The following is a 14,633-nucleotide window of genomic DNA, read 5'->3' as shown; positions in this document are numbered from 1 at the left end:
TTTTGGTGCAGAAGCTGGGAGGAGGGCACCGCTTGGTGCTTAACCTCAAGGAGTTCAATTTGTTCATTGTTTATCGGCATTTCAAGATGGAATGCCTTAATCTTCTTCCCGATTTACTCCAGACGGGAGACTGGATGATGCGTCTGGACCTGAAGGACGCGTATCTGACAATTCCTATTTGGCATCCTCACCGACGGTTCCCCCAATTCAGATGGAAGGACAAATGGCTGGAATATTTGGTCCTGCCTTTCGGTCTTTCTTCAGCACCCTGGTGCTTCACCAAACTGCTCAGGCCGGTGGTAGCTCACTTGCGGGAGAAAGGGATTCAGCTGATAATATACCTAGACGATATATTGATTATGGCTCAATCCCTAGAATTGGTGAAACAGCACAGTGCCATGACAGTTTCTCTTTTTCAAAATCTCGGTTTTGTCATAAACGAGGCCAAGTCGATTTTGATGCCCACCAGATCAGTGGAGTTCCTGAGTTTTGTGATCAACTCAGAGACTTCTCAACTGATCCTTCCCTGAGTCAAACTTTGTGACATCAAGAAGGAGTTGAGGGCGGCCCTGACACAAACGTTGCTGTCCTTGAGGAAGATAGCTCGCTTGGTGGGCCTTTTGGCTTCCTCGATTCAAGTGATTTTTCTGGGACCCTTGCACTATTCAGCCTTACAGAGGCTCAGGATTCAACACTTGCAAAAGGGTTTGACGTATTCGGAGTGACTTCCTCTGACAGAGGAGGTCAAGACAGAGCTCCGGTGGTGGCTGATGCAAGTAGACGCTTGGAATGGCAGGGCCATCTTCAGTTCTCGTCCGGAGGCTATCATAGAATCAGATGCCAGTCGGTGGTGCTGGGGAGCCAGGTGCGGGGATGTCGCTACGGGGGGCCGTTGGTCCCAACAAGAGTTCCAGCTGCACATCAATTGTCTGGAGCTACTACCAGGCTCCTTTGCAATCAAAACCTTGTCCCCAAAGAAAGTCTCATATACCAAACTCTTGGGAATGGACAACATCTCAGCAGTTTGCTATATTAAAAGGTTGGGGGGTACGAGATCCCCTCTGTTAGCCGAGCTAGCCGAAGATTTCTGGCATTATTGCCTGTCTCACAGACAGATTGTGGTGGCAGAGTACATTCCGGGGCAATCCAATGTGATTGCCGATTGGAATTCCAGGTACCTCAAAGATCACAGCGATTGGAAGCTGCTTTCCCAGCTATTCCACCTGCCTCAGGACATTTGGGGTCATTGCAAGATAGATCTCTTTGCCTCCCGTCTGAATCGTCAGCTGGAGAATTTCTTCAGTTGGAGGCCGGACCCTCTCGCGAGGGTCGCGGATGCTTTCTCCCAGGATTGGTTGGGGAGCCTCAATTATGCGTTTCCTCCCTTCATGATGATTCTGAGGGTGGCAACCCACATCAAGAAGCAGGAGGAGGAGGTGATTCTGATCACTCCGGTCTGGAAGGCTCAACCGTGGTTTCCACTTCTGCTGGAGTTAGCCTGCGACTCTCCCCTTCTCTTTCATTCGTCTCAGGACATGCTGATGGGGCCCCAAGGGGAATTTCATCCTCTTGTGATGGAGAGACAATTGCAGCTCATGGCATGGAGGCTTTCAGGCAACAATGGTGTTTGCCAGGATTTTCGGACTCAGCTACGACTTTTATCAGTAAAGTTTGGGCTCCCTCTACCAGGAAACGATACTCGTAGGCATGGAAAGCTTGGCGGAGTTGGTGCATTCGAAGGCACGTGGATCCCGTGGAAGTGGGAATAGTGGAAATAGTAAACTTTTTGTTGCAAAAAGCGATGGAAGGCATGTCCTATAGGACAATCAACAATTTTCGTTCTGCCATTTCAGCAGGCCATGTCAAAGTCCACAATAATCTGGTAGGTATGCATCCGATTATTTCTAAGCTTCTTAAGGGAATTAGAGTCTCTAACCCTCCGAAGCCTAAATATACATTTCTGTGGGACGTTAGCCTTGTGCTTAAGTTGTTTGAAAGATGGCCTGATAATGAGCTTTTGTGGAGAAAACAGTTATCGGGGAAACTGGCCATGTTGTTATGCCTTGCGGCATGTCGTCGATCCTCGGATGTGAAAGCTCTGGACCTTGCAGGTAGAGTGTTTACACCAGAGGTGTTTGTTTTTCTATTACTAAAAGGATGAAAACAATGTCAACTAGTAATAAGTATGTTGCGTTTCCTTTCAATTCAAAACTGTGCGTTGTGAGTTGTTTGAAACAGTATAAAGAATGTATGAGGGTTTTCAAATCAAATAGTGAGGGTCAATTACTGATTTCATTGAGGAAGCCTTTCAAACCGGTTTCTGCTGCGACCATTGCCAGATGGTTAAAGGACGTGATGGTCGAGGCAGGGATTGACGTTACTCATTTTGGTGCTCATTCAGTTAGAGGAGCCATGTCCTCCAGGTCTTTTGAATTGGGAGTAACTATTCAAGATATTATGAAATCAGCTGATTGGTCCTCCGATTCTACTTTCAAGCAGTTTTATTGTAAACCGGTGGGTGATATTACGACAAGGGTGTTTCCATCAGCTTTGAACTAGCATAATCTGAGCCGTCTGTCCTGAAATAAATGAAAAAATGTGCTAGCTATCGCACCAAGAATTTTCAATTCTATCAAGGACACAGAGGTGAGGATTATCCCACCCACTTGAGGATTTGATACTGTATGGTTATCATGTATGATTACATCAGCACTTAACTTTCTGTATATATGTAATGTTTATATACTTTGTTTTCCCTCCCTGACATTGTAAATGTGGAATTTTTGAAGTTTCTCTGATATTTTGTCTGGTTATCCTAGGAGCTGAGCAGAAAGCAGAATGAAGTAGGCCTTCGCCTGTCGAGATGCTGAAGTTCCCAAGTTCGTTCATGGAATGGTTTGAGGTGGTTGAGGGCTTTTTGTCATTTTGAGATATTACAAGTGTTATCTGAAGAGGTTGCTTCAAGCTGTGTTCCCGCGCAAAGAAAGAGGACTTCAAGATGTTGTTCGGGGCTCTAATAGGGCCAGGAGAGATATGATTGGTGGTGACATTGAGATGTGCACCATGGGAAATGTAGTTTATATTTTTCTGTTTTGTGATTGGCTGCTGTTTTAATGAGTAGTAAAGATAGAGAAGCATAATCCTCACCTCTGTGTCCTTAATAGAATGGAAAATTCCTGGCGCGATAGCTAGCAAAAATTTTATTCTCCCTTCTTGGTATAACTCTTCACTCTAAAACATGCTCTGTGTCCCTCTCTTGGTGGACTCCACATCCCCCAACATTCCCTCTTGTGCTGACTGTACCTCCGGTCTGGAATGCATTCGTTCTCCAAGCCTCTTTCCTTGTTCAGCATGGGATGCCTTGCATTGCAAGCCTCGATTCTGTAAGTCACCAAATATGTAATCAGTGTACTTGTGGTTACGAAAATTCATTCCTGACAGGGACAGTCATCTGAGACCACCCGCTTACTTGTTTTTCCACTGTGGTGTGTCTGGTTTGCTGATCTATTGTGTTCCACGCCATCTTGCTTGCACTCACAGATGATTCATATATACATGTGCTTTGGAAACTTTAGTCTGTGAAAGCAGTAATAATATCAATGAAGCTATAGATGTTGTTATTAATGATGTTAAATGTGGAGTAAATGGCTGTGCATGTTGTAGCGCAACTTTGGAAACTCTCTCCTGCCTTCCTCGCGAGCACAATCTTTAGTTGTAAAGGTCAGGAAGGCCTTGAAACCCTGGCTCGTTCCCTCTTTACACATCAACAAAGGTGGCGGATATCTCTTCCTCTTCTTGCTTGTTTAGTGTTGGGTTAGGCAGCAACGACAATATACCTTTACAGTAAATGTTTTGCGATTTACAAGCAACCCAAATTAAATAAATACTTATTTAATGAACATACTAAAAAAACGTGGAGGTAAATTAAAAACAGTGCTTTCAGGTCAGGAACGCTCGACAGGCAAGCATTTAGCGCGGATGAAGCAAAGCTTTCTACAGCAAGGAAAAGCGCAGGCCTCGTACTGAGGAGATGACGTACTTGCTTCTTGCACGTGGAACGTAAATATCTCCTTATGTGGTACTTGATGTATTACCAGCCCCTTAGATCTGACATTTACAGAATTTACATTATTTCACGCACAGAGTGACCTGGTGGCGTGGTGCGCCGACAGCAGGTGCAGCGCAAACATGTTCAAAGCACTGAGCTCCCACTATACTCTATGTACATGATATAGTTCCTATAGACTACACATGCTGGGGCCAGTGGTTTAACGAAACGTGGGCCCCCTTCCAGACTCACTCAAGTGCTCTCAGTTCGGGTTATTGTGCTGCGGGGCCCTCTGTAGCTCGGGGGCTGGGACGGCGCTGGCTGGGACGAGCTAGCATGTGCTGTCGGGGACGTATCATACATTTAGTCGCAGCAGAGCCCCGTGGCGAAACAAAGGCCCCCGCAGCCCCCGCGTGGACGGGTGCGAGCTCCAGAGCCTCCTCAGTACCATGCAGGGGCGGCAGGCCTCTGATGGGGTGGGGTTGGGGGAGCTCAAGTTTCATTACGCCCTGGCAGAGCTACACACGTTACAGATCCAAGAGCAGGGAGGGTCAGCAGTGACGACTCTCAGGACAGAATTGGAACACTTGTGCAGACTGGCTGGGTCATCACAAGCCACTCTCACAACTCCTGTCAGAGGACCTCGTGGCGCAACGGCAGCGCGTCTGACTCCAGATCAGAAGGTTGCGTGTTCAAATCACGTCGGGGTCACAGTCTCGAAGAGATTCATTTTTTTATGTGTGTTTTTTGAAAGAAGTAACTTGCAAATTGCTGAAGAGCAACGTTGTTGTGGCATTTTTCATTGTCACCTGTGTTTTATCAAGTTATGTTTTTATTATGAAACGTGTTAATAAAAATAGCCTGAGGACACAGCTTGGTAGTTTGTCTTATTCTGAAGATGTCGCAGAGGCTGAAAACAGAATGCGTTTGCACTCAGCAACGTTTAGGTCTGACGCTTGAAGGAAACTACTCACATAGCAGAAACGTAGTGATGGGCGCACATGCACCTGCTCTGGTTAAAGAGGGCGCGAGATAGCACGAGACACCAAATCATCGCGCAGCTGAAACTGCCACCGCCTCCTCGAGACAGTAAAATACGACATGACTCCTCTAACACCCAATCTACACCCCCAAAAGCCCAGGCGCACCCATAAATGACCAGACAGTGCATGATGTTGAGAGCCACCTGGGTCCTCCTATACTTCCAGAGGCACCAGCCATATGTCTAGGGCGACCACCTGGCATTGATGCAAATTCTGGACAGGACTGCAAAAAATTCAGGACAAAGGGTCAAAATTCAGGACAAAAATTCAACAACAAACATCAGTTTTACGCAAGAGAGGCCATGCCTCACTATGTTGTCAGGGCATTTATTCACTCTTTCTTAACATGTGGTCTTTTTGTGATTTTCTCCTGGTATGCTACATTAAGGTGTCACATTACGTCCCTTTCAGTAGTAAATTAGTGCGCTTCAGTACTGTGGCAAGGGCACCCACCTACCCAAATAAAACCCATTCTTTCTTAAAGAGAAAGTAACAGCACATTTTTTATTGTTTCTGAGCATTTTAAAACTCCTGGCAAACAGTTTGGGAAACATTAGGGTAATTAACCTTATGCTAGTTTAAACAAATTGAACAAAAACATCTGGCTTACCCCAACCACCCATCGACTTTCAACCTAAAAAAAAATGAAAGAGGCAGGGCAGATGGTGTGGGCGACAGTCTCACACCTAATGTCAGAATGTGAGGTACCCACAACTTGTCTGTAATCTCACAGCACTAGAGTGTATGTCAGGGACTCTACATTTATCTTACATGAGTCTACTTTGCACTATATGACACTGCAACACTCTGCATTACTGCACTCTCTGCCACTCTATTGTATGCCACTCTACTCCACTCTTTGCTACTCTACCCCATGCCACTGCACTGTGAGCCAATGCACTCTAAACAACTGCACTGTACGCCACTGCCCTCTACTCTGCACCACTGTACTCTACGTCATTGCTCTCTGTGCCACTCTACTCCACATCTCTGCACTGACACTCTACTCTGCAACATTGCATTCTCTGCCACTGTACTGTACACCAATCTACTATGTACTACTGCATTCTGTGCCACTGCACTCTATGCCACTCTACTCTGCATCACTCCACTCTACGCGACTGCACTCTACAGCACTATACTCTACTCTGCACTGCACCACTCTACACTACGCCACTGCACACTGCTACACAAGTCTACTCTGCCCTCTATGCCACTGCACCACTCTACATTGCTGCACTCTCTGCCACTCTATTGTATGCCACTCTACTCCATTGCACTCTGTGCCACTCTATTCTGTCCCACGCCACTCATGCCACTGCACTCTAAACCACTGCACTCTCCGCCAGTGCACTCTAAACAACTGCACTGCACCCTGCACCACTGGGCTCTACGCCACTGCTCCTATGCCGCTCTACTCCACTGCTCCTAAGCCACTCTACTCCACTCCTCACCACTAAGCCGCTAACTTTTATCCATGAACAGCAGCCACTCTGGTGTATACCATGGCTAAAACACATTGGCAAAGCCAAGAAGCCTTTCATAGACTAGACCTACCGGTTTTGCCAATGTTTGTTAGTTCTATGAGGTACTGAGGCCCCTGAAAGAACTGTGAATGTATACGTCCTTATTTTAAACATGCATTTGACGCCTCGTCAGGGATAGTAAGCACTATATAAATACAATTACATCATATATAGGCTGCAACAAAATGCGCAAATACATTTTAGTTAAATTAAAAAAGTGCTTCTCAAATACAGATTTGAATAATACACAGTTTATACCTAGTACTAACATTTTTTATAACACTCCATTAAAACCACACACTCCACAACTCACCTTGGAGCACCACTGCAGTACCTCTCTAAAAGAAAATCTATTTGCCATTAGAAAGCTTCAAGTGACTCCTTTGGTTAAAGTGGATGTAGGTTTTCAAGCCCCTTTACATTTGCAGATTTACCAGTTGCCCACATCTGCATTTCTTTAGGGAAGGAGACACCCTGGCAAGAAGGTCTCTCCTCAGAACACAGGAGACTCCCTGGCTTTCACTGCAGCTGGGGAAACTAATCTGCCTGTAGTTTCGCCCTGCCGTCCTTTCTCCTATTGGTGAAAGGCTAAAATTACGGACAAATGCCGTCCGTTAAGCCTTTCATCATGGACAACGGACGGCAGGGCGAAATTACGGGCAGTCTGTGAAATTTACGGACGGGTGGTCACCCTACATATGTCATCTCTTCAATACTGTGTAATGGGAGCCTGCGCACATCTTTCGATACAATGGGAGCATCACAGGTACCCCTTGTTTTCACATGTGAATCATAACAGCCACCTCCACAACAGACTTCACACCTCCTTCAAGGCACTTCAAGTAGCCCAAGGCATTGATGTCTTTCATGAATGTTAAACAATTTGCCTCAGAAAGTAATGGTGAAAACCCAGATGAAGCATTAAAGACAATTACCAATTTTTTTCTTCTTGTAAAGGGGTTTTGAGAAGCCCACGCTGCTACCTTTGGAGGGCCTCTGGGCTGCCTTGGGAGGTACTAGCCCCCTGCTGGAACCGGGCCTGCAGCAGATGGTGGATTATGTGACAGATGGTAAATCCACCATTGGGCAAAATGTTATGCTGTTGCAGAATTGCAGAATTCTGGGTCAATGACATAGGCCAGGGCTAGCCACAATGCCAGCTTCGCTCTAACGTATGTAGGAAACATTCTATTCCCCAGTTTCATGGTGACAAGCCCAGGAGCCCGAAGCAATAAATGCGTCAGCTTCACACCAATGGCGGAACTAGACTCTAATCACTATGGGCCTCATTATGACCCTGGCTGCTGGCGGTAAGCTGGCGGTAACACCGCCAACAGGCTAGCGGTGTTCCGCCAGCTATTATGACCGTGGCGCAATAGCCACGACCATACCACCTGCCCCTCCACTATATCCCCAGGGCAGCTGTGCAAGCACCACTGCCCTGGGGATTATGAGTCCCCGACTGCCAGCCTGTCCACGGCGGTAAACACTGCCATGGAAAGGCTAGCGGTAAGGGGGACTTGGGGTGCCTCTGGGGGCCCCTGCACTGCCCATGCACTTGGCATGGACAGTGCAGGGGCCCCCAGGCATAGCCCCGTCGCGCATTTCACTGCCCGAATTTCGGGCAGTGAAATGCGCAATGGGTGCTACTGCACCTGCTGCACATCAGCATTGCCACTGGCTCTATTACGAGCCAGCAGCAATGTTGATGTGACTTTTCCACTGGGCCAGTGGACGGTAACACTGTTACCGTGCGCTGGCCCAACGGAAAAGTCGTAATAGGGAGCCAGAAATACCGCCAGCACTGGCGGTATTCTGGCTCTCGCAGCCTCGGTGGTCTTTTGAAAAGACCGCCAAGGTTGTAATGAGGGCCTATATGGCTAATTCCACAAAAGATCAAGAGTAACAGGAACAGTGGCAGGATTGCTGTAATCAAAAGCAAGAGTGAAATTCTACCCATGGCATCCTTCCCGAGAAAATAGTTCTTAGATGTAGCTGTGACCAGCAATATGGTTCAGTTTGCTGTTCCTTCCGGGTGGTGCTGTACAGTCTTACTTTATTATTTGAACGCAACAACCATGACCAGCTCACATGTTCAGTTCATGTAGGAAATTTTTAAGCTTGGCCGCCCTTAGTCAAAGACTTTAAATTTTACTAAAATGAATGGATAATATACTTAAAAAGGATTTCATCCACCCTTCGCCATCCATTGGTCTGTTAATATGCCATTCACATTTTATGTTCCACCCACTAAAGTTTGGGGCAGTGAGTCACTGTGAGTGATAGCAGTCTGCACTTTTACAAGAAGCATATCCACCCACAAACTAGTTCACTTCAGTTCCAGGAACTACCAAGCAATGTGGGTTTTTAGAGATCAAAAACTATTGCTTCTTGCATTTTTTTTAAGTTGATGACTGTCCAGCAGGTTAGCCAAAAATAGATTTTTAAAACAGAAGAGGCTTTGACAAACCAAAAGGCCAGCTGCCTACACCAGATGCACTGGATGGGACAATGTTTGCTTTGATTAGTTTCCTTGTCAGATTCTTGCTAAGTTTTGTTCTGTGTTTCTCTTCCAATGTGTTTTCATGCGGTTTTGGGTAGATCTATTGTTTGTGTCTCATTCCCAAAACGCAGGAAGCTCTTACTACAGCAGTTTGTTGATAATGTGAGCTGTAACAGATTTCCACCTACTTAGCCCTGGTAAGATATATATATATATACACACACACACACACACACACACACACAGTGGCGGCTCGCAGGAGGGAAAAGGGGTGGCACATGGGGGGGGAGACAGACAAAGAAAATATAATAATTAAAAGGAAAAACATACCTTTCTTGCTGCGCCACACCGATCCTCGTTCCCCAGCTGCAGACACAGGCTCCCTGCCTGCCCTGCGTCCAATCCTTCCACCTCTTTCATGCTGCTAGCAGCATGAAAGCAGCGCTGAGATAGGACGGAGCACCCAGCCAGGGCGCTCTGAGGCAGAGTGGAAGTATCTGTCTGCTTTCTCCAACCCGGCAACTCAGTGCCTGCATTGCCGGGCTGAAGACAGCCTAGTGCGCATGTGTGTTTGCCCAGCCCTAGACGTCTAGGAAAACATACATGTGCATCCGTGCTCATCACAGCCCGTGGCCTCACTCCTTTTACAAGAAAACTATAACAAACATAGTTTATTATCATTTTCTCGTAAAAGTTTTGCAGCTGCTGGCGGGGGGCGACGCTCTTAATGGTAACGTGTGGTGTGTTCCATAGCTCCACTCACTTCAGCGGCGTTCTTCCAAAAGAAGAACACCGCTGAAGCAAACACACCACATGTTACCAATAAGAGCCCCGAAGAAGACCTTTTGGACGAAACGTGTTGGCTAGGAATGTTTATTAGATCATGAATGTTCGATTTCTGAAATGAATAAAATACCATCATTTTAAGAAGACCGGATTATGGAACTACATGATTTATGATTTTGGGAAGATAATGTCTTTGCCTATTCTATAAATATAATTGAGTGCTGGGTCCTCTATCTCAAATTTCAAACCAGTTTTCGGGTTTATTCGAGGCTTAGGGGGTTGGTCCTTCAGACCCGAGCACCGAGTGCAATAATATTCATATATAATATCAACACAAGAGTGCAACAACTGTCGCCTTGACCCCCAATCTGTGTCTAAAGAATATATATATATTTATTTATATATATATATATATATATATATATATATATATATATATATATATATATATATGTGTGTGTGTGTGTGTGTGCGTATGGAGGTATATATATATATTTTCACAACAAAAAAACAAAGGTTTCAGGGACGTTATACTTAGGAAATACAATTTAAAAAACCTTAGAAATTCACTGAAAAAAACAAAGGTTAGTGGGATGTTATAGTTAGGGAATAGAATAAAATAAAATCTTAGAAATTCACTGAAAAAAAACAAACGTTACATGGATGTTATAGTTAGGTTCTGAATATACACGTACAAAACCGTAGAAATTCAGCAGTTATAGTCACCTGAGCTAAGTTTAACTTGCGCTTCCGTAATGCACTGCTTATGACCTCGCATATTACATCACTCATGACATGGTCAGTGACATCACTGATGACATCACTGCAGGCCCTGAGGCCAACCCCCTATAAGCACCCAACCTTGCACCGTGCACTGCCTTCTCCCGTGTGCAGTAGGGGTTCCCCACAAGGGCTGGCTTGCAGCCAGTGCCTGCTGCCAACCCCCACAACCACCCAACCCGACGTTGTGCATGGCCCTTTGCACATGCACAACAGAAGTTAGCCACGGCCTCTGTGGGTGTGAAAATAGGTGTGAGAGGCTTATCTGGGGGTAAGAGTGGCTGTCTCGGTTTGTGAGAGTGCATACATCAGTGTTTTAGTGGGTGCATCCGTATGGGCGCAAGTCTTTGCAAGCCTTGGGGAGGTGGCGGTCCCCAGTGCAGTGGGGGGCCATAGGCACCCCCAGCATAGATTAAATCGGATGTTTTGGGGGGGGTAGTCCCCAGGGTACAGGGTGTCACGGGCCCTCCATCTGTATTAAATTGAAAGCCCTGGGAGAATGCTATCCCAAGGGCAGCAGGGGGGCTGTGGGCCCTCCGCATATAAAAAAAGAAAAGCTCCAGGGAGGTGGTGGTCCCTGGAGGTGTGGGGGGCAGGACCCCCCCCCACACTAAATTTTGAATGCCCCCGGGATCTGGCCCACCTGGAGGCCTATGGTGTGTCACAGGTCACAATTAGTTGTAGCCACTGGCGGCAGCTGGCTTGCCCGTTCGTACACCACTGCCCTTGCTGTTCCTGGCCACGGGTGCTATGAAGGCAGATGAGGAGCTGAGAACTAACAGGGACATAAGAGCCCGCGTTACTTTCTGCAATATGCACTCCCTATCCTAACAGCAACCAACCCCCACACCCCCCGAACAACTTGAAGACTGCTGAGTGACTGAGGGTAGCAATAGTGAGGACCAGTCAGTAGTCAAGGCACCTGAGGTTATTTTGCTACCCCTTGCAATTTGGCGATTGGCACCCATGTTGTATGCTTTGCTATTAAGCGTTTTCAGTGTTCACATCGCTGTGGTGGCAAGGGGTGACCTGGCATAGCCACAATCCGGCAGTGACTCACACACAGCTTATTCTCTATTGCACACTCAAGAGAACAAGGGGCAATACCATAACTCGTGGTTTAAAGCCACAGAAGAGAATTATTCCGATTATCATTTGATAAGATAATTAATTCAAAGGTTCAATATGATTGCTATAATCGAAGAGGAGTGTGTCTCATTAGGACAGCCATGGCATTGTAGAGTACACCTTTTTCAAATGTAAGATTGGCTTCTTATCATCACCCACCCTCAAGCTTCAGATCTGTCTGTCCAGCTATCCTTAGCAGCCTTTTCTCCTGCCTTCAAGCCATGATGCAGGCATTGGCCCTGTGCATGAGAGCATCCCTCGCACTGCTGTGCACATGATACTCAAAGGGCCATTTGGTACCGCCACAGCTGTCCATCTGATTGGAAGCTGAGATTGACAGGGCAGCCCCCACCAATAGGCAGGTGTCAACACTTGGCTCTATCAGCTGGCCCTTGCTCCCCCCTATACCCAAGCACTCATGCGCAATACCACATCTAGCTTTCCAATTAATTTGACAGGTAAACCCATACAATAGTGTCTGTAACAAGTAAGTGCCCACTGCACCCCAATAATAGCGGTATTTGCATATGCAATAGGAATTCAGGGGACCCACTTTCCTTGATTGCCTGGGGGCCGGTGGCACCCTAGCTACGCCACTTTCTCCGGGCTTCAACCCAGAACAAGAGTGAGAGAATGGAGACTGAAGGATTAAGAGCATGATAGAAAAAACAGTGACAAAGGGAGGAAGCAGAGATGGAAAGGAACTTAAAGTGAGATAAATAGACAGGAAATGTAAGGTTGTGGAAGGAAGAGGCATGAGGTGGTACGAAGACTAGTCACCCTTGGCATTCAGCAACAGCAGCGATCAGCAGCATTAGTGGCAGGTTGGGTTTGTTGCCATTAAAATGGAAGCTCTGAGATTTAGAAGGATGACGGTCCAATGAAGCATTGTCTTATGTGGTTCTACTCGGCAAAAGTTGGTCAAAGAGTTGCCCGAGGCTCAATTCTTACCCCCACGTTATTCAATCTCTACATGAAATCGCTTGACTTCATCTTGAATCTTTTGAACATCAATCATTATTTCTATGCAGATGATACTCAACTCTACTTACACATCTTATCCCCAAAGACACTGATGCAAATTATTCATGACTGGTGTTATACTACCATATGAAACGTAACCAGGTTTAAACTGAATTTCTCATCTCATGGCCCAAATGCAGAATTCTGCTTGAATTCTGGCTCAAAGAAAGATCAGTCCTCAACAGCAGCTCAACTCTTTTATAGTCTGCTTACTCTTTTGGCTTCATTCTGGAGAAACACCTGAATCTGCAAGTACAAAGCAATAACATTTATAGGAAGGGCAACTCCAACTGAAACTGCTAAGAGGTATTAAACAATCAATCAATCGATCAGGGCTTATCAAGCGCAGCTACTCACCCGTAGGGGTCTCAAGGCACTGGGCGAGGGGGGTTGTGTAGCGTCCATCAGTGAGGTGGTTCTTCAAAAAGCCATGTCTTCAGCTCCTTCGTAACGTTGGGGAGAGGGGTAGTCTGTCTGACGTGTAGCGGGAGGGCGATCCAGGCTGTGGCTACGATGTGGGAGAAATAGCGTCCCTCTGTTCTTGATTTCCTGATGTGGGGTACTTTGGCGAGAAAGAGCTGGGCTGATTGAAGGGTCTTGTGGGGTATGTGGAAGTTGACTGTTTAGGTAGGCTGGTCCGGTGTCATGGAGGGCTTTGTGTGCATGGATGAGGATCTTGAAGGTGATTCTTTTTTCTATTGGAAGCCAGTGAAGTGTTTGCAGGTGCTGAGAGATGTGGCAGTGGCAGTGTCGGCGCAGGTCGAGGACCAGTCTGGCGGTGGCGTTCTGGATGTTCTGTAGTTTGCGGGTGAGTTTCTTGTTGATCCTGGCATAGAGCGCGTAGCCATAGTTCAGTCTGCTGGTGATGAGGGTGTATTTGACGGTGTTTCTGTGTCCAATGGGGATCTATTTGAAGGTCTTGTGTAGGAGGCGGAGGGTGTGGAAGCAAGTGGGTGTGACTGAGCTGATTTGTCGGTCCATGTTGAGTCTGGAGTCTAGGATGATCCTGAGGTTTTGGGCTTGGCTCGTGGGGGTGGGCGGGTTTCCGAGGGTGGGTGGCCACCATGAGTCGTTCCACGCGACTGGTTGGGGGCCCATGATGAGAACATCTAATTGTTTGCGTCGAGTTGGAGGCAGGTGTTTTTCATCCAGTTGGCTACTGCTCCCATGCCTTCACGGAAGTTGTGTCTGGCTGAGTTGGGTTCGTTGGATAGGGAGAGGATGAGTTGGGTGTCGTCGGCGTAGGAGACAATGTTGATTCCGTAGCTCCTGACGATGGCAGCCAGCGGGGCCATGTAGACGTTGAACAGAGAAGGGCTGAGGGAGGATCCCTGGGGAACTCCACAGGTGGTAGGTGTGGGGTCCGAGAGGAAGAGGGTGAGTCTCACTCGTTGGGTTCTGCCGAAGAGGAAGGAATGGATCCAGTCAAGGGCCTTGTCTCTGATGCTGGCTTCGTGAATATGTATCAGGGTGTGGTGGGAGACTGTTTCGAAGGCCGCCGTCTCTCCCTTGTCCAGCAGGGAGCGGATGTCGTCGGTTGCAGCCAGGAGGGCTGTTTCAGTGCTATGTTTTTTTCTTAATCCAGATTGGGAGACGTTGAGGATGTTGTGGTTTTCGGTGAAAGTGGTGAGTTAGCTGTGGATGGCTTTCTCGATGACTTTCACTGGAAAAGGGAGCAGGGAGAGGGACCTGAAGTTTTTGAGGTCGGTGGGGTCTGCAGAGGGTTTCTTGAGGAGGGGGTTGATCTGGGTGTGTTTCCTGTCATCAGGGAAGGAGGTGTTAGCTAGGGAGTGGTT

The 14,633-nt window shown here is 47.0% G+C and overlaps 1 long non-coding RNA gene across 1 annotated transcript in view; it reads left to right on the top strand.

Moving 5' to 3' along the window:
* LOC138267903 (uncharacterized) overlaps positions 1-4,822 on the top strand; it is a 46,711-nt gene extending 41,889 nt beyond the window's left edge. Inside the window, exon 3 of the long non-coding RNA XR_011199891.1 lies at positions 2,820-4,822. This is a non-coding gene — a long non-coding RNA (uncharacterized lncRNA). The remainder of the gene's footprint in view (positions 1-2,819) is intronic.
* The last annotated feature ends 9,811 nt before the right edge of the window (positions 4,823-14,633 follow it).

The sequence above is a fragment of the Pleurodeles waltl genome, chromosome 12 (genome assembly GCF_031143425.1).
Source record: "Pleurodeles waltl isolate 20211129_DDA chromosome 12, aPleWal1.hap1.20221129, whole genome shotgun sequence".
Classification (NCBI taxonomy): Eukaryota; Metazoa; Chordata; class Amphibia; order Caudata; family Salamandridae; genus Pleurodeles; species Pleurodeles waltl.
The sequence above is the reverse complement of the archived record's forward strand: the minus strand, read 5'-3'. Positions and strand labels throughout refer to the sequence as shown.